The 18,547-nt window shown below is 42.5% G+C and overlaps 7 non-coding genes across 7 annotated transcripts; 4 read left to right on the forward strand and 3 right to left on the reverse strand.

Moving 5' to 3' along the window:
* Positions 1–2,037: 2,037 nt before the first annotated feature.
* On the reverse strand, positions 2,038–2,124 carry TRNAY-GUA (transfer RNA tyrosine (anticodon GUA)). The gene is given in 2 exon segments: positions 2,038–2,073; positions 2,088–2,124. It is a non-coding gene; the product is annotated as a tRNA-Tyr (tRNA).
* A 1,042-nt stretch (positions 2,125–3,166) lies between these two features.
* TRNAG-UCC (transfer RNA glycine (anticodon UCC)) lies at positions 3,167–3,238 on the forward strand. The gene has a single exon. It is a non-coding gene; the product is annotated as a tRNA-Gly (tRNA).
* Positions 3,239–4,096: 858 nt separating this feature from the next.
* Positions 4,097–4,169, reverse strand: TRNAV-AAC (transfer RNA valine (anticodon AAC)). Its single transcript has one exon. It is a non-coding gene; the product is annotated as a tRNA-Val (tRNA).
* A 560-nt stretch (positions 4,170–4,729) lies between these two features.
* On the forward strand, positions 4,730–4,801 carry TRNAG-UCC (transfer RNA glycine (anticodon UCC)). Its single transcript has one exon. It is a non-coding gene; the product is annotated as a tRNA-Gly (tRNA).
* A 1,533-nt stretch (positions 4,802–6,334) lies between these two features.
* Positions 6,335–6,408, forward strand: TRNAN-GUU (transfer RNA asparagine (anticodon GUU)). Its single transcript has one exon. It is a non-coding gene; the product is annotated as a tRNA-Asn (tRNA).
* Positions 6,409–9,859: 3,451 nt separating this feature from the next.
* TRNAY-GUA (transfer RNA tyrosine (anticodon GUA)) lies at positions 9,860–9,945 on the forward strand. Its single transcript is given in 2 exon segments — positions 9,860–9,896; positions 9,910–9,945. It is a non-coding gene; the product is annotated as a tRNA-Tyr (tRNA).
* Positions 9,946–11,764: 1,819 nt separating this feature from the next.
* Positions 11,765–11,836, reverse strand: TRNAE-UUC (transfer RNA glutamic acid (anticodon UUC)). Its single transcript has one exon. It is a non-coding gene; the product is annotated as a tRNA-Glu (tRNA).
* Between the last annotated feature and the right edge of the window lie 6,711 nt (positions 11,837–18,547).

Genomic DNA, 18,547 nt, shown 5'->3' on the forward strand with positions numbered 1-18,547 from the left:
TGTTTTGCACACCGCAGTCCCCCTTTTCAAGCCAAGTCGGAAGGAAGGGCCCGGCAGGAGAGAGCCTTTGGTATCCCCAACATGGGCCCAGAACATGGGCCCAGAAATGTTAATGGACATCTGTGCACGCACTAACATGACAAGGTGGCTATTTGAGTAAGGTGGGTAGGTGGCCACACCTCCCATCCTGCCCTCTTCTGGGTCAGCCCCACCCTTCCCCACCTCTAACCACACCCCAAATACAAGTGTCCTTATTCGCCCATGTGAAATGTTGGGAAATAGTGAGGTACTTGGTTATAGGTTCTAGAGTTTGTAAAATAACTCATCACAGCCATGCATCAAGTGATCTGTAAACCGATGCTGGGTTTCTGCTGAATTTTGGATTGAGATGAGATGAAGCAAGGGTTGCACAGGTTATCTTTCAACCCGCCCTAATTTCATTTGCATAAAATGACCCGTAATTATTTGGTAGGTACAGACGGGGCAGTCTTTAATTGTTATGGGCTTCCCTGCTTTCCTTTAAGTTCTCAGAAACAATTGCTGCCAAATCACTCTCTTCTGACAGCACCGGTCTCCCAATGCCACCCTTGGATTTTTATATCCCAAGTACATTATTTTACATTTATCAACATTAAACTGCAGCCGCCGCACTCTGGACCATTCTTCATTGGCTTATTCAACCAGGAATGTCTACCTTGCCTTGGACCTTCGTATCATCTGAGATACCTTACAGTATTGAATTTTTTTTGGATGGCCCTAAGCCAAGAATGAGGAGTTAAGGACATTGCAGATTAGAGGACTGCATTGGGAGGCGGGTCCCGCCAAAAAACTTGCGGGCGGTCTTGCTGGGGCTGCGGGCGGGAGCGGGCGGTCAGGCACTGTACCTGCGGGTCCCGGTAATCCCGCGCAGTCCCGCAAGGCTGCTGTCACGTCTGCAATACAGCAGAGGATCCTCGCTGCAGAAATTGGGAAGGTGCCTCCTGGCGGAGGTGGAGAGCCCAGCAACGGAACACCGAAGTGTATAACGGACACAGGAGCGTAGCGTAGTACAAATAATCAGGAACAAAAATAATAAATAAAAATAATAAATTCAGGGGTCAGGCAGAAGAGTAGTCGGGGTCACAAGCAGAGGTCAGGGCAGGCAGAACCAATAAATATCAAGCAAATTCAGGAACGCTAGTGAAGGCTATAAGGCACTATCACAGGCAAAGGTGAAGTGCATACTGAGGGTTTAAATATCCCTCTCAATCACAGGATTCTCCTATCCACCTAATTAGGGGGAGGAGGAAAAAAGATAAATGTTGCTTTAAGCAGTGACATGAATATTTATGAGTTAGCCGTTCGTGCATGCACTCCTGACGTCGAGGCGCGCGCCCCGTCAGGATCCAGTGATCTCTGCAGGGACGCGCGTCTATCCGCAGAACGGACCTGGCGGCGGCTCCCGCCGACGGAACGAGCAGGGGGCTGGACACGTGGGCTGCGTCTCAGCTCCCCTACCCGCGGGACAACGGAGGAGGTAACAGCTACCTTCTCACTGCTCCCTTACAGTGTCTCCTATCTTGCTCCGCCCAGGAACAAAACGGAGTCACGTGATGTGATGTCACTTCCTGTGACTCCGCCTTGTTCCTGGGCGGAGCAAGAGAAGAGACGCTGTGAGGGAACAGCTCGAGGGCAGCCTTGCGGGACTGCGCGGGAAATCAGGTAAGGAGGCGGGCGTGATTGGCCACAAATGTGGCGGGAGCGGAACACCCCCTTTGCGGGAGCGGGATTAAAAACAGCGGGAGCGGGATTAAAAAAGCCATCCCACGCAGGGCTCTATTGCAGATCATCACTTAATGGGGCCTAAAATGGTAAGCAATTACCCTCTGTGCGCCGTTGATTCCCAAGGGAGAGAGCAATGATTTTCACACGGAAACAAAACATTTTGATGGCAGATAAGCACATTATGTCTGCTGTAAAGGTTCAAACCTTAATCTTACTTGGTGTCATCTTATATTCAGAACGGCCAAATGCCTATTCCAAACACTAAAACCAACGTCCTTCGAGCTGGAAGTGAACCAGCGACCTAAGGATTGACTGCGTTAGCGCTACAGTCCTCCGCTCTACCAGCTGAGCTATCGAAGGGCTAACCACACATGTGCCATCCACGCCATCCACCCACTTTAGCAACATACAAGCGGGGTTAGTTTTGGGCTTTTTAATTTTATCTGACCAATATCCATTTTATTGTAATTACTATGTGCTTTATCCCACAGGGGCAACAATGGAGTATGGGGGAGAGGCATCGGATGGAGACAGTTCTTCTCCAAAGGGCTTTTTAAAATGTCCCAATATCTAGATAGATAGATAGATAGATAGATAGATGGATAGATAAATACCATTGAAGGAGAGTTAATTTATTTTAACCCCATCAGAAACAGTATGGACCATACCCCCTCCAAACCACACATGGGACTGATGAAAAGGGGGAGTTCACTTCCTCCCGCACTGGTAAATAGGGGTCAACTTTTTGGTTTGTAAAATGTTATTTTTTTTTTATTATGTATTAATTATTTCATGTATTCAACAACTGGCTTAGACTTCAAACAATACCAAAGTAAATTCCCGATACTGACAGATAGAAGAGGCAACAAAAGATCTTCTGACCTGGACACATGGCAATCGGGTTTAAAAGATATTTACTTAAAAAGAACATTCCAGCCATGCTCCTGACACGTGATATACTGACCCTTGTTAGTTGCAGCACTGTTTTGGCAAAGATCTCAGGAAGAGGGAGTTAATGAGACTCCTCATGTGCATGCACAGAAATGGCTCCTATTGATTTAAAAGAGGGCATTTTCCTGCCATTCATTGGTTTCATGCAGCCAATCGGTGACACGCATCATCGCCCCTATAGGAGGTGTTCTGCTGCAGCTTCCCCACAAGGTAAGTATTTTTACAATTCCGTCTCCTATTATTATTTGTGCCCCCTCCTCCCTGTGTGGTCTCATCCTAAGAAGGTTAATTCTATCAGTATCCTGATTTCAACATCATTTACAGCTGTACGTGTGGGGGGCATGCTGGGAAATGTAGTTCTATTGCAGTAAGGCATGCTGGGAAATGTCTTCTAGTAGTGAATACTGTGTCCAGTGATTTGTCTCAAGTTTGTCTCAAAGCAAACATGACAGCGTTGGTGGTATAGTGGTTAGCATAGCTGCCTTCCAAGCAGTTGACCCGGGTTCGATTCCCGGCCAACGCATACTTTGCCTTTAATTTAAGAAACATTTTAATATGATGATTCTTCTCACTATTTTATAACAGACAACAGAATTACAGCAAACAAAATTATAATCAAGCAATCCAATTTTTTTAAAATTACTTTTTCTTTTCTCCTTTTTTCTTTTATTCTCGGTGGGCAACAAACTGGAAGACAAGGCTTACGTAGATTTTTTTTGTAGTTGTTCCTTACAGCCCTTACACCTAAAATTGATTTAACATCCTTTTCTCATACAGTTAAGAGGTCCGTCTTTGTCCTAGTGAGGCTTCCGTATTTCGGTCGCTCTGACCTCCTCCGCTTCCTGCGCGCTCAGTTTTGTTCCATCTCCAGATGAGAATACGCAGTTCGATGAGGAACCATTATTTTTGTTTATATAGTCTGGGATTTTTTTTTTTTATTGTTACTATATGACCTTGGTGAAGACCTATGACAAATGATAGGTTGAAATATACATTGGTGTGTATATTTATTTATATCGAAAAAGGCTCCAGGCACTCAAGGGTTCCACTCAGGCAGGTTTATTGAAGGAGAAGGACAACAATGTTTCGACCTCACGATGAGGTCTTTATCAAGCCTTTATCACGACCCGGAGGATTTGGGTCTTGACCGGAAGAACCAGAGAAGCAGTGGTCACCCGGCAATCTCCAGGTCAAACCCAGAGAGTTCCCAGGTATGATTTTATGATGAGTATTCACTCAGTGTGATAAATACACATTGTCAAACAAAAGGTAGTATCATTTAAATAATTGAATTGTACTCTCCCAAATAAAAGCATATAGTGAATAACGAATTACATCAAAGTCCGGTTGTCAAATCAAATTAAAAACACACGAAAAAGACTGTTTCTGCCCGGTTTCGAACCGGGGACCTTTCGCGTGTTAGGCGAACGTGATAACCACTACACTACAGAAACCAACACAGCAAAATATCTCGTCTCTGGTCAATCTACTGTACGGTTTCACCGCTAGGTGGAGACAAACTAACTTTATTATCGGGTGACATACAGAGCACCCAGAATCCTTAGCGCTAAGCAATTTCCCAATTGAATCCCTTGTTAATGCACAGACTCTGCCTAAATTAATGCACCCCCTGCCTTTTAGCTTCTCACCTTCTATCGTTATTGACAACAATGAAGAAGGCGTCAATATCCTAGGATTTCCATATCAAGTAGAGCAAGGGGTATGTTGGGAAATGTAGTTCTCAAGCAGGAAGCATGCAGGGAAATGCAGTTCTCGTAGTAGTAATTAAAAACTACTTTGCGGTTTCACCGCTAGGTGGGGAAAAACTAACTTTATTATTGGATGACATTACATTTCTCTTACGGACAACAACGAAGAAGGCGTCAATATTCTATGATTTGCATATCAAGTAGAGCAAGGGGGTATGCTGGGAAATGTAGTTCTTGCACGTGGAAGAATGATGGGAGATTTCATCATCATTGACTACAGTCATTCAGCAGCCATTTGTATCTGAGCGTTGGTGGTATAGTGGTGAGCGTAGCTGCCTTCCAAGCAGTTGACCCGGGTTCGATTCCCGGCCAACGCAAGAACTTTTTATTTTCAATTGTTAAAGATTATTTTTAGTTTTAAGATTTTGTAAGGAAAGAAAATTACACAAATTAAAATAGTAATCATCTATAAGGATATTTGAGCCATACTACAATACTAAAAATATTTAATTTAAAAAAAGCAGGACAATTTAGATGCTGTTGACAAATCATTCTATTATGTATTTAGATTCTGTGATAATCAGAATAATATGGTCCAGGGAATTAGTGTACACTCACTGAATGGACCCTCCAGCTATTATATACACATTAGGAATACATAAGAAGGGGTTAAATCACATAAAAATTAGGGGAGGGCGCCAGTGACATTTTTCTTTTCATGGGTTTTTTAAAAAAAAATTCAGGACAAATTATTTACCTGTAGATCCAGATTAAATAGTAAAAGTAACTAAAACTAAATAATTTTCTTAAAAGAAGAAAAAAAATGAAGTTTGCAGGCAGAGCTCACAAATTGCAATATATCAAAATTAGAAAAAGTACAAAACAATTTTTATTCATGGTCCGTGGACTCCTTAAAACATCCATATAAAGCATGAGAGAAAAAAACAGTGCAGAAAGCACATAAGTCTCCTTCAGCAAGGCTAACGCTCACCAAAAGCTGAGCACTTTCTTCAAAGTATCCAACGGTGATGCCATGTAGGCGGTTGTAGGCAGCCCATATAAGTCACAGTACACAATACAGCCGCATATAATGAAACCAACACCTAAAAATGCTACAAGTCTACAAATATATCAACCTTTTTGAACCCCTGATTCAACGGCTTTTTTGAGGTGGCCAGCTAGCTCTTTAACAGTTTGGATGGCATCGCTGGTTGCCATGTTAGCAAGCAACCACATTTGCGACCTGCTCCATGGACTCAGCTGTTGCCCTAAAGGAAGATATCAGATTCGAGGTTAAGGGTAAACGTGGGGTATCTGACTTAACTGTTAGTTTCTCTCTGGGGGAAACAAGGGGTTACACATAAAATTATTGTGCTTTAGTGTTATCCTAAGATACGTCATCACACTTTTCTTAAATAATACTTCATCATTAATTAAGTAACAGGATGATTAATGATATTAAGAATGCAATTTAGAAAAAAAATCCTTCGAGCCGGAATTAAACAAGCGCCCTAATGATTGCCGAGTCCCGGCTACAGGCTTCCGCTCTACCAGCTGAGCGATCGAAGGATACATAGACAAGTTCCAAACGATTAAGAAAAACACATATAGCTGGGTTATGGCGTCTTTAGCTTTCTAGAACCTTCCACAGCTCAGCTGTAGTAGACAATCAAGAATCCTTCGCCTGCTGGTTTGATTCCAGCTCAAAGAGGACATGTGTGATATCTGTAAGACACAATGTTGTCTCTTTTTATTTTTGAAAAAATATATATTGGGCAAGGTGGTGGGAATACAAATACCAACCGCTCATGTGAGGAGAGCGCTGCAGGGAAAACGATGATGCAATAATAAAAAAACAATCTGGACGAGGTCAGCAGCTTCCTACAAATAATTGAGCCAATCAGCATGTAGTCTCTGTGGCGCAGTTGGTTAGCGCGTTCGGCTGTTAACCGAAAGGTTGGTGGTTCAAGCCCACCCAGGGACATGCCTTTTCTTTTTGCGTTTTGGTCTTTTACCATAGTTCCCACGGTTTCCTTTTCTAAATGTTACTGGAAAGTTTACTGTAAACTTTCTGCTAACTCTACTAAAACAAATTCTTAAAAACAAGTATTTTTTAAAGTTCTAGAAGATAATGTGGGTAAATTTCCTTGATGTTAAGATACAAGTTCCATACAAAGTCATGTGGACCAATAAAAGTGTTTTCTTTGGTTATGTAAATGAATTCATAAGCGTCCTTTCAGTTTAAAATAGCATTTAGAGGTGAGGGCAGTGTACTTATCCCTTTATAGAATTTTGGAATGGAGTGTTTAGGAGAATATTGCATATAGAAAGAAGTAGAACCTTATCTGATGGCTGATCTGAGATTTGAAGGGATGCTCGCTTAGACCCAGGTGTATGCCCTCCAAAATGGATGAGCATGCTTCAGGATCAGATGGAGGGGATTATGCTTCACAGCTTTCAACAGGGACTTTATGGGCACCAGGAGGGAGACAAACGCAGCTTCCTTCAAGACTAAGTCTCAACGTGATGGCGGCCCAGGGCACCTATGTCAGAGCAGAGGGTCCTCCAGGGAAGGCCAAACTAAGAGCAAGGCGGCAGTTGATTCCTGATGACTGCAGGAAAAGGAACGGGACTGAAGTGGCAGTCTGGAGAATGGTGAGAGGGAGGTAATTGGCTTCCGCATCCCCCTCTGGTAGGTGGCGCACCAGGAGCAGATGGGGACGTCCTGTTGGTTGGGGGCTTAAGTGCATGCTTAAAGCAGGATATCTGAAGCACATGGTCCCTGTTTGTCTGATGATGAAGGGGAGCCTGGAGGTCAATGAATGCATGCAGACGTAGTAGGGTTATGTCATCATCAAGGGTTAATACGTTTGTTGCAATACTTGCTTCATATTGCAATTCATAGGGCAATTATGTGACACTGACAAAAAGAAAATAGGCAACAAAAAGGGTGTTCTCTGTTTAATGATGCAAATTCCTGCACAAAAAAATTTAATTTTCACACTTACAATTTTGATATATAAGTGGCAGATGAGATTCGATATAGATAAGTGTAAGGTTATGCACTTTGGCACCAAAAATAAGCTTGCAGCTTACACTCTAAAGGGCATTGCATTGGGAATAGCAGAAAATGAGAAGGATTTGGGTATAATTGTAGACCAGAGACTTAACAACAAAGTGCAGCGCCAGTCAGTGGCTGCAATACCCAGTAAGGTATTGGCATATTATTATTATTATTATTATTATTTATTGTTTTATATAGCGCCATCAAATTCCGTAGCGCTGTACAATGGGTAGACAGTACACAACAAGTAGGATGTAACATAACAATTTGACTTACAGAGACAACAGGTGAGGAGGGCGCGCAGGAGCTTACAATCTAGAGCATAAAGAGGAGTATTAAATCACAAGATGAAAATATAATTTTAGCTCTTCATACAGCAATGGTGAGGCCTCACCTTGAATATGCCGGGCAATTTTGGGAAACCTGTTTTTAAGAAGGATGTTATAGAGCTGGAGAAAGTGCAGAGGTGGCTACAACGTTAATGAAAGGAATGGAGAATTCCTTAGTTATGAAGAAACGCTAGAAAAAGTGAACTTGTTTTCACTTGAAAAGAGATGTCTAAGAGGCGATCTGATCACATTGTACAAATACATACAAGGTCAGTATAAACAGCTCTCTAGTGATCTATTCACCAAAAGGTCTCTACAAAAGACACGGGGAAAGGAGATTTCAGCATCAGCAGAGGAAAGGGTTCTTCACAGTAAGAATGGAATTCTCTGGGTGTTGTATTATGTAACTCTGTGGATATTTTTAGGAAAGGTCCTGGTTAAGCAGAACATAAAGGGCTCCAACTGTTAAAAGGACAGTAGTATTAGCAAGTTGATCCAACAAGTAATCTGATTGCCACTATGGAATCAATCATATTTTTTCCTGTTGTGGCATAATTGGTAATTGCCCCAAGTAGGGTTTTTTTGCCTTCTTTTGGATCAACTTTAGAACAAAGTATGTGTGAAAGGTTAAACTCGATGGACTAAAGTCTTTTTTTCAACCTACTATACTACACTATACTATATACTGCCACTATGTGAAGACATACACTAAAACACTTCTCTATAGGGGTTACAATACATTTTCCATTTGATTTAACAGTCATGAACTGTGGGATTGCACTCTGTGCCCTTAGGTTGGCGGTTCAAGCCCACCGTTCATTGGGCTTCGGATGTCTTCTTTTTCAAAATTTTAGACATGTTGTGCCTTTTGTGGATAGGTTATAGCTGAAAGAAAAGCTTTCCAATCCCTGATTCGTGGGGTATTCATCATTAGATATCAAGACAGTCTGAACCAGGAGATCGCGTTAATGTCCTATTTATTAACCATGAACAGGCAGGAATCAGTTACCAGAAGCAAATCAGTTCTTGAATAAAAAGAATAATTATAGATTAATAAACAAAAACCCCATACCTAGAAATTCCCAGATATGCCGACCCAGATGGGAGAAAGAAGAGGTTTGAGATGGTTGGAGAGGGAGGCACATGTGACTGTGGGTAGATCAGTTATTTTAGAAAGGGGTTTAAAAAAGAGAACCATAATAACCACTGTATGTTTTCTGTCCCTTGTTTATGGTCAAATAAACAAACATATAAAACAATGAAATACTTTATGTAAAAGATGCAGCCCCAGCTATTCTATTTTCGTATCCCATTCCCCTCGATGACTTCCCCTTAAGTAATTTTATAACTTTGCTTTTTTATATTATATTTATTTTTAATAAGATTGATATAATATTTTATACCTAGATCTTTATTTTGTTTATTTTATATAGGAGAATACTATATTGTATCTGTCTATCATTTATAGAATTGTCTTTTGTCTGGCATGTACTCTGGATCCGGTAATAAGAGTATTTTTAAGGGAGAGAAAACTCCATTCTGGTTACAGGATTTTTGTTAAGGCAATCAAACTGATTTAACCTCCAGTAGATAAGGAACGAAAAATTAGTAGATTCCTGGACACTAGATGAGTTCTGTTTAATAATTGCTTAGACAAGAGCGCCCCTTAGTGGTATATAATGGGAAAAAATCTGTAAAAAAAATTGAAACCAAACAAATCAGTTGTAATTATAATAACGAAAACCTATTAAAAACCTATTAATCCGATTGGCAAATTTTAATCAATAGGAGAGCTTAATGCTAATACATTTTATGTTAACCTCTTAAGGACAATGGCGGTCCCAAAACCCATGAAAACAATGCATTATGAGCCCGTACATGTACTGGCTTTGTCATTAAGGGGTTAAGAGAAAGAGAGGGTCTTTGGCCATGAAATTATCCTTAAATTCTCTCTCTCGCTTTCATGTTGTCATGGTTACCCACATTATGCAGGTGTGATCTGTGTAAGAGCAGTATTGGTTTAGGCAGCATCACTATGCAAGCCTTCGATAGCTCAGCTGGTAGAGCGGAGGACTGTAGGTAATTCCCAGACATCCTTAGGTCGCTGGTTCGATTCCGGCTCGAAGGACTTTTTTTTATCATTTCATAAAAAAACAAAAAATAAACCATGTGGAATGTGGGTCTCTTCAAAAACTAAAGGACAGCAGTAAAGCACCCAATAAGCTTTACAAATGTTCAGACCACAAAGGAAGAGGGCAACGGCAGGGCTACAGTTTCTAGCTCAAATGTCTTTAAGGACAGACTTCGCATAGCTGTTTTATATGTGCCAATTACTGTTAAGGACCTTTACTGCCTTAAAGGAGAACACCTTTTATTATTCATTAGTAAAATGGCTGAGCTCATCTCTGTCCCTCTAAAATGCAAATTATCAGACAAGGTTAAGGATCCCAACATGTATCGTATGGAGGGAAGATAAGACATTATATCTGTAGATATAATGAAAGGCGTTATATCTGTATCTTTACAACGTCATGAACCTCACCTCCAACAAACACAATGTTTAACTGATAAGACATAGTACAATAAATCTGACTTCTTGCAAAATTACTAGTACTCCTCTCAATTACTGCCACTAAAAAGAAACTGGAGAATGGGGGTATCAATCCTGCTACCTCTCACAACAAATACCTACTCGACGTTAAGCGAGCCTTTTGCTTTCTTTCTCAATACTCTTTGGGTTACTGTGTTTTCTTAGCCACCTACATATAAGAAAACAAAAGCTCTTTATAGTTGCGAATGCAATCAATGAGAAAAGACTCAAAAACATTTCTTGTCCTCTAGTCCACCAAATGTTTAACTTGTGGAGAGAACGTAGTGCAAAATAGGTTCTCTGCTAAAGTTTCTAAATGGTGGTCAATCTACTGATGTCTTTCATTCAGGTAAATGACTGGTGCTTCACATACTTTTTGCTTTGTTGCTTTAGTGTATTCCTTTGTTTTTCTTGTTTGTAATTTGGATTTTGAGATGATTTTTCCATGATATGTTTGAACCTGATGCAGAACTCACTATAACTATAAAATGAAATACCTGGTCAGTATATTGTGGTGCTATAAAATCTATACATACAATGTAATGTTGTTATAAATACACCTGTTTTGTGATTCGTACGGATAGTTACCTGTAAGTTGTCGGTGGCCAGACTGGGGATAACTAAGCAGCACTGGCAGTTTCAGGAATTCCACCCTTCCTCCAGCAATCATCAGATATAGAAGATATAATACTTGATCCCTTTATGCCCATCTCATGGTGATGGGGCTGCCCTGAGAACAAGAGCAGTATGATCAGGTTTTACCATAAATTTGTCCAGTGTAATTCACTTTTCCCGCAGTGACAGTTTCCTTTACATAATTTTCTGAAGGGACAAATTATACATATTACATATAAAACATATACACTTTATGAAAGGATGTGGACACCCCTAATTATTGAGTTTAGGTATTTCAGCCACATCCATTGCTAACAGGTGTATAAAATCAAGCACATAGTCGACCATCTCCCTAGACAGACATTGGCATTATGTCTCCCTTTTCCTCTTCATCTATCTTTGTTCTCTTTATCTCCCAACCCTTTCTCTTTACCTCTCCCTGTTTGTCCACTTTTTCTTTACCGCTACCTTTTGTCACTTCCTCTCCCCTTTTCTTTAATCTATCCTCCTTTTCTTTAATCTCTCCATTTTCATTATCTTTCCTCCTGTTGCTTTTTATGTAATCTCTCTAATCTATTCCTCCCGTTTCTGATGTTCCTTGACCAGCCCAAAGAGGTAAGGAATCTGCCCCAGTATTTTGAGGTGGCTATTCAGGTAAGGTGAGCGCTTTAGATGTTGGGGAATATGATTAATGCTATTTGATTTGACCAACTAGCAACAAAGGGTTCCAATAAAAACTAGCTTCCCATACCGGGAGTCGAACCCGGGCCGCCTGGGTGAAAACCAGGAATCCTAACCGCTAGACCATATAGGATACGTGTCTCCACCCTGCACACACCACATGGGATGGTGTATGTGACAGAGCATCCACAGATCCTATAGGAGGTGAACCTTTTTATTTTAAAATACAGCTGTAATGCCTGTCAGTCCGCGGCTGCAGTTCATGAGTTCCTGTTCCAATGATCTTTGTGAGATGCGTCAGAGTTATAGTTTCTTTAGATCTTCCCAGATAAAGTGGTCCTTTTGCTGACCAAGGAATTCGCACCTAAAGTCCACTCTTCACTCTGTAGGATCAACCTACCATTTTTTTCCCGTCTCACAAAAATAAAAAGCTTCCTTCGAGCCAGAATCAAACCAGCGACCTAAGGATGTCTGATTATTTTCTACAGTCTTCCGCTCTACCAGCTGAGCTATCGAAGGTCATGCTTCAGTGTGCTGTCCATGCTGACTGTACCTGGATCAGCCCCTCCCTCACCAACATGGTATGCGTTGTGTTACAAGCTACATCAAGTTGAAGGGTTAACATTGCAAACGGCTTGAAACTTACTGAATAGACCCGGATGTGTAAAAAAAAAATTTTGCGTTGGCCGGAAATTGAACCCCGGGGATTATGATTAATGCTATTTGATTTGACCAACTAGCAACATAGGGTTCCAATAAAAACTATCTTCCCATACCGGGAATCGAACCCGGGTCAACTGCCTGGAAGGCAGCCATGCTCACCACTATACCACCAACGCTGGACGGAGTAATAGGCGAAAAAAACAAAAAAAACATGAGAAAAAAAAACATTTTCCTCCCGTTTTTTACCAAAGCCATTTTTTGTTTGTGGGAAATGATGTCATATCCCGGCGCTCAGACTCAGCAGCACTCAGAGGATGCTCACTTTCTATGGAGGTTGCGTAACGTTTTCTTTAATTTCATAAAAATGAACCCTGCTGATGATGTCCTGGGAAAGGCTGGGTTTTGAGACCCTTGAGTTTTAGGATAATGTGAGTTAGATCCAGTCTGATATACAACGAAGGTATAAGAAGTGTGGAACCACTTTTTTTTTTTATAACTTCTTTATTACATGGAGAAAACAAAGCATACAGCAGAAGAACAATGGTACAAATAGACATGGTAACAAATTAGATGCGTACAGGTACAAGTAATGCACAATTCCAATGAAGAGATAGGCTTTTAATCTAGAGATGGGAAGGTCTTGAAAAAAAAACATGAGCAAAAAAAACCATTTTCCTCCCGTTTTTTACCAAAGCCATTTTTTGTTTGTGGGAAATGATGTCATATCCCGGCGCTCAGACTGAGCAGCACTCAGAGGATGCTCACTTTCTATGGAGGTTGCGTAACGTTTTCTTTAATTTCATAAAAATGAACCCTGCTGATGATGTCCTGGGAAAGGCTGGGTTTTGTGACCCTTGAGTTTTAGGATAATGTGAGTTAGATCCAGTCTGATATACAACGAAGGTAAAAGAAGTGTGGAACCACTTTTTTTTTTTGTAACTTCTTTATTACATGGAGAAAACAAAGCATACAGCAGAAGAACAATGGTACAAATAGACATGGTAACAAATTAGATGCGTACAGGTACAAGTAATGCACAATTCCAATAAGACATACAATATAGGTAACAACACCTCCTCAGTCACAGAACACCGGACCGCAACCCAGAGACGCCCCAACCCACAACTAGGTCAGAACCCCGGAATGGGACAAATACCTTTCAGGACCTGGAGACAATACCACTCTGTGGCGTTGAACGTTTGGAACAATGACAATCTGGTAGTGCTATCTAATGTTGCAATAAATGGGGACCAGCGATTGAAAAGATACTTGACCTTGCTCTCCTTATGGAGAACAGCTTCGAGCCAGTCCATCTGAAACAAGAAATGCAGACGTGACAGGACCATAGGAAGCAGTGGAGGCTGTGGAGCAATCCATTGAGATAGTATTGCCCGCTTTGCCACTGCGGAAACAATGAGCAGGAGAAATTTAGCCCTCGCTACAGGTGGGGAAATGTGGTCAGAGAATATACCAAAAATAGCCCATTCAACAGATAACACAAAACGAATGCCCAGAGTGTCATTGATGTAGGATTGTAGAGCTTTCCAAAATGGGACAATAAAGCTACAAGACCACAAGCCATGCAGGAGGTCCGCCTCGGGTAACTGACATTTTAAGCATCGGGAGTGATCCGCTAAACCCATCAAAAACCGAAGTTTAGGGGTGACATACGCTCTATGCACAATCTTGAGGAACATTTCACTATAGTCCCTAGAAACCAGGACTTTAGCATTAAACATAAACGCCTGAAGAATCCGGTTTGACGTTAAATTCGGAAAATCAGCCCTCCAGGAGGGAAGACCTGCACCCTGGGACTCCCAATCAATGGCAGGCCTGATCAAATTATAAATTGTGGACATCCTGAGCATTATAACGGGGGACAATATCGTTACCTGGTCTAAGGGATTGTTAGAATTAGCCCCAGAAAGATAAGGAAGCAATGTGTTAATATAATTACGGAGTTGAAGGTAGTGAATGGGGTGAACGTTAACAGTAGGGAATTTAGATTGGAGCCGCAAAAAAGACAACAATTTACCCTCCCGTGGGTCCAGAAAATCGCCAACGGCACGACCCCCTTCCCGGGCCAGGCGTCGAAAGACAACATCCTCCCTCCCATGCTGGAAGTGCGGGTTACGGATCAATGGCAGAAATTTAGAGTAATGAACCTCCAAGCCCAGGCGCCGCCTAACACGCCCCCAAGCCTTTAAAGTGTGATACAGCAATGGGTTGGAGACAGCCTCCAGGGGAAGGTCAGCTTTAGATAGATGCAGGAGAGAGGCCAAAGAAATGGTTGGAGATAGATGTTGCTCCAGGGTCACATTGGTGAATTTAGACCCGCCACGCAACCAATCAGCCGCGAAGCGATAGTTAGACGCCAAATTATAGTCTAATAGATTGGGTAAGTTCACCCCTCCATTGCGAGCAGGCTGTTGGAGTTTAAGCAGCGAAATTCTGGCTTTTTTATTGCACCACAGGAATTTACGCAGCAGTGCATTATGATGTTGAACATCTTTTTCCCTTAAGGTAATAGGCAGCATTTGGATCGGATATAAAAGCTTGGGGAAAAAGGCCATTTTGTACAAGTGACATCGTCCCAAGAAGGAGAGGTTAAATTTGGACCAGGTTTTTAAAGAATCCTCCATTTGACGCAACAGAGGGGAAAAGTTCAGCTTATAAAGGTGCGCCAAATTTGTTGGGATAATGAGACCCAAATACTTCAAAAAGGGATGTTGGGTCCAGTTAAAGGGGAACGTCCCTCCCCAGCCACATTTAGCCTGAGGGAAAATGGGAAGCGCCTCGGTTTTGAGTTCATTGATTAGAAATCCCGAGGCTTTATGAAAACAATCAAATAGGTTAAGAAGGAATGGCATTGCCGCTTTGGGGTTAGAAAGATATAATAAAAGATCGTCTGCAAAGGCAGCGATTTTAAGCTCAACATCACCTATCCGGATACCCACAAGCGCAGCGGAACGTTCTATCACTCGTATGAGGGGCTCAAGTGCTAGGTTAAAAAGAAGAGGGGACAAAGGACAGCCCTGACAAGTACCCCTGCCTAGAGAGAACCAGCGGGAATTCACATTATTCACGGTTACTTGAGCCATAGGCAAATGATACAGTGCTCGAAACATCTGTATAAAGGGTAAACCAAAATGATGGAATTTAAAGAAACTAACAAGATAAGGCCAGGAAATTCTGTCAAAAGCCTTATCAGCGTCACAACTAATGACGATAGAGGCTTTGCTATTGGTAATTTTAGCAGTAAAATTGCCGAAATAAGGCCTCTAATATTTCGCGTAGAGTGGCGACCCTTAACAAAACCCGTTTGAGAGGGGGAGGTAAGTTTCATTAAAACAGGTTGCAGCCGAGAAGCCATCATTTTGGCGTATATTTTAAGATCCTGGTTCAGCAGGGAGATGGGGCGATAAGAGGATAGCAAGGCAGGGTCCCTGTTAGGTTTCGGGAGGACTATAATCCGGGAAGCCGTAAATTCCTTCGGGGGTATCTTTCCTTGTAGAAATCCATTAAAAACATCAGTGAGATGCGTCGGTAAATAAGTAGAAAGCAATTTATAATATTCGGCTCCCAGCCCATCTGGTCCCGGGGATTTACCGTTAGGAAGGGATTTTATGGCCGCAGCAATCTCGGAGGGGGTAAACGGTTTGACCAGGCGGTCTCGGTCGTCAGGCGTTAATTTAGGGATATCAGCCTGCCGAAACATCTGAAGCATCATGTCAGGATCATTGGATTCGGAGGAATAAAAATCCTCAAAATAATCGGCAAAGAGCTGTGTGATTTTATTGGGTTCAGTCACAACCGATCGAGAACCATCTCAAAGCTGAGTTACACTATGATATTTAGATTTAGAGTGGCGGATAAGGTTGCCCAAAAGCTTACCGGGCCTTTTACCCCAGGGAAAAAAGGCGTTACGAGTGTAATTATGAGAAAGCTGCGCCTTCTCAGTAACCCAGGCATCATAAAGAGATTTAATTTCTTTATACGTTTTCAGGGTAGCTGGACTAGGATGAGTTTTATGAGCAACATACGCCGCAGAGAGATCTTCCGTAAATCGGACAAGTTTAGCTTCGGCCTCTCTCCTGCGTCCCACAACATATGCAATAATGTGGCCCCTTAGAACTGGTTTGGAAGCACCCCAGAATAAATCAGGGTCGTCCAGATGAATATGGTTATCATCAGCGTAGTCATTCCATTTGACAATCAGGAATTGCTTAAACGCTTCCGAAGAATAAAGGTAGCTAGGAAACCTCAAATTACGGGACATCTGATATGGGGAAGCGAGAGACACCTCAATCCAGATAGGAACATGGTCAGAGATCACTATTTGGCCTATGTGGGCAGCCTTTAACCTATGTAGGAATAATTCAGGCAGGAACAGGTAGTCCAGCCTGGAAAACGAATCATGGGGATGAGAGTAGAACGTATATTGCTTATCGGTGGGATTAAGAAACCTCCAAGCATCCCGCAGGCGGAGGTGATCCAGCATGGGAAGGGAGGATAGTCCCAGAGGGCGGGAGGAAGCTCCAGAGACGTCTAAGGAAACATTAGCCACCAAGTTAAAATCACCTCCCAAAATTACGTTAGGGGCCGACAGCTCCAGCAACATCGAATAAACTTTGGCCAAAAAAATGGACTGGGCAGAATTTGGAGCGTATATATTAACAAAAGTAAAGGTTTCATTAAACAACTTGACTGTAAGAATAATATACCTCCCGTCCTGGTCAGCAATCTCTGATTCGACTACGAAAGGTAACCTTTTGGAAAGTAGGATAGCGGCACCCCTAGATTTCTTGGTGTACATAGCAGAATAACAAGCGCGCAGCCACGGCGCCTTTAGCGTGTTTCTGTCAGGGTCACACCAGTGGGTTTCTTGGAGGTAAATAACATCCGGACGCAGACGCTTAAGATGGGTGAGAACCTTTTTACGCGTAACAGGGGTGTTTAAACCTTCAACATTCCACGAAACAATACGCAAGGAAGAAGGCGCATCACACCTATTATCGGATAGCATCATGGCAATTACGGCAACGGAGCCGGGTTATTACCCGATACCCCGCGGAGGAAGAGACAAAGCAGAGAATAAGCCAGAACAGGTCGGGCTAGGGAGGTCCCAGCCAGCCCCCCCAACCTTGTCGGTATAGTTTAGGACACGAAAAATCACCGCCCTGGGACGAGACGTAGCAGAGGCAGGAAGCTGACCAATACGGTGCACTCATTCAATGACCAATTCACCCTGAGGAAACGCCAGGCCCAGGGACTTGGGGAGCCAGGTCGTAACTAGGTCGTGTAACGCTGTGTCCTTAACCTCCTCAGGCAGGCCGACTAAACGCAAGTTATTGCGTCTGCTACGATTTTCAAGATCATCAATACGTTCCTGTAGTGATGAGATTAGCAGATCCTGCGAACGGAGGGAAGTAGCCATGGAAACATGCTCATCTTCCACATCAGAGACCCTGGATTCTAGCGTGGTAATCCTCTGGCCCTGAGAGACCAATTCAGCGAGAACGGCATTAATAGAACCAGACAATTTGTCAAGCTTAGCGTCCAAGAGCGGGGATATAACTTCAACAAGGTCTTGAGTCGTCAGTGGATCTTTTAAGGAAGCGCCGGACACAGGGTGCCCCTTTGCTGCAACAGCGGTCGACCCAAGGGAAGGTGGAGGCCTAAGGGTCACCGTGGATTTATCTCTTGTCTTACTTTGCCGGGTGGACGTTTTAGGCGGCGGATCCATATATTTTTCCATGTGTAGGCAAGGAGTCGTGAGGAACTCCCCCCCCCAAGAGTAGAAGAAAATAGGGTAACACAAGTAAGAAGAGAAATATGGGGGCAGACACAGTGTGCACAGCTGGATCACAGATCCCTTGACAATAAAAAGTAGCAGAGCATGTATGAACACAGATCAATATATCATAGAAACAGGGAGCGCAGCCCTGCAATCTCAGAGAAAAGAAACGATAACACAACCCCCAAAAATGAAAGAATAAAAACCAAAAAAAAAACCCTTTCCCCTCCACCCCACCTGACTAGAGCCCAACCAATCCCCGTCTAAATAAGTGAGGAGAACATCCGTAAAGCGAAGCAGGAGTAGTCCAGCTGTATGAAGCCACTGAGGCCTGAGAGTTAGCGAAGTCCTGAGACTCTTGTGACGCACACCCCCCAAAAACCG

The sequence above is a fragment of the Sceloporus occidentalis genome, unplaced genomic scaffold, assembly GCF_023333645.1.
Source record: "Sceloporus occidentalis isolate IW3139 unplaced genomic scaffold, rSceOcc1.0.p SCAF_111, whole genome shotgun sequence".
Taxonomy (NCBI): domain Eukaryota; kingdom Metazoa; phylum Chordata; class Lepidosauria; order Squamata; family Phrynosomatidae; genus Sceloporus; species Sceloporus occidentalis.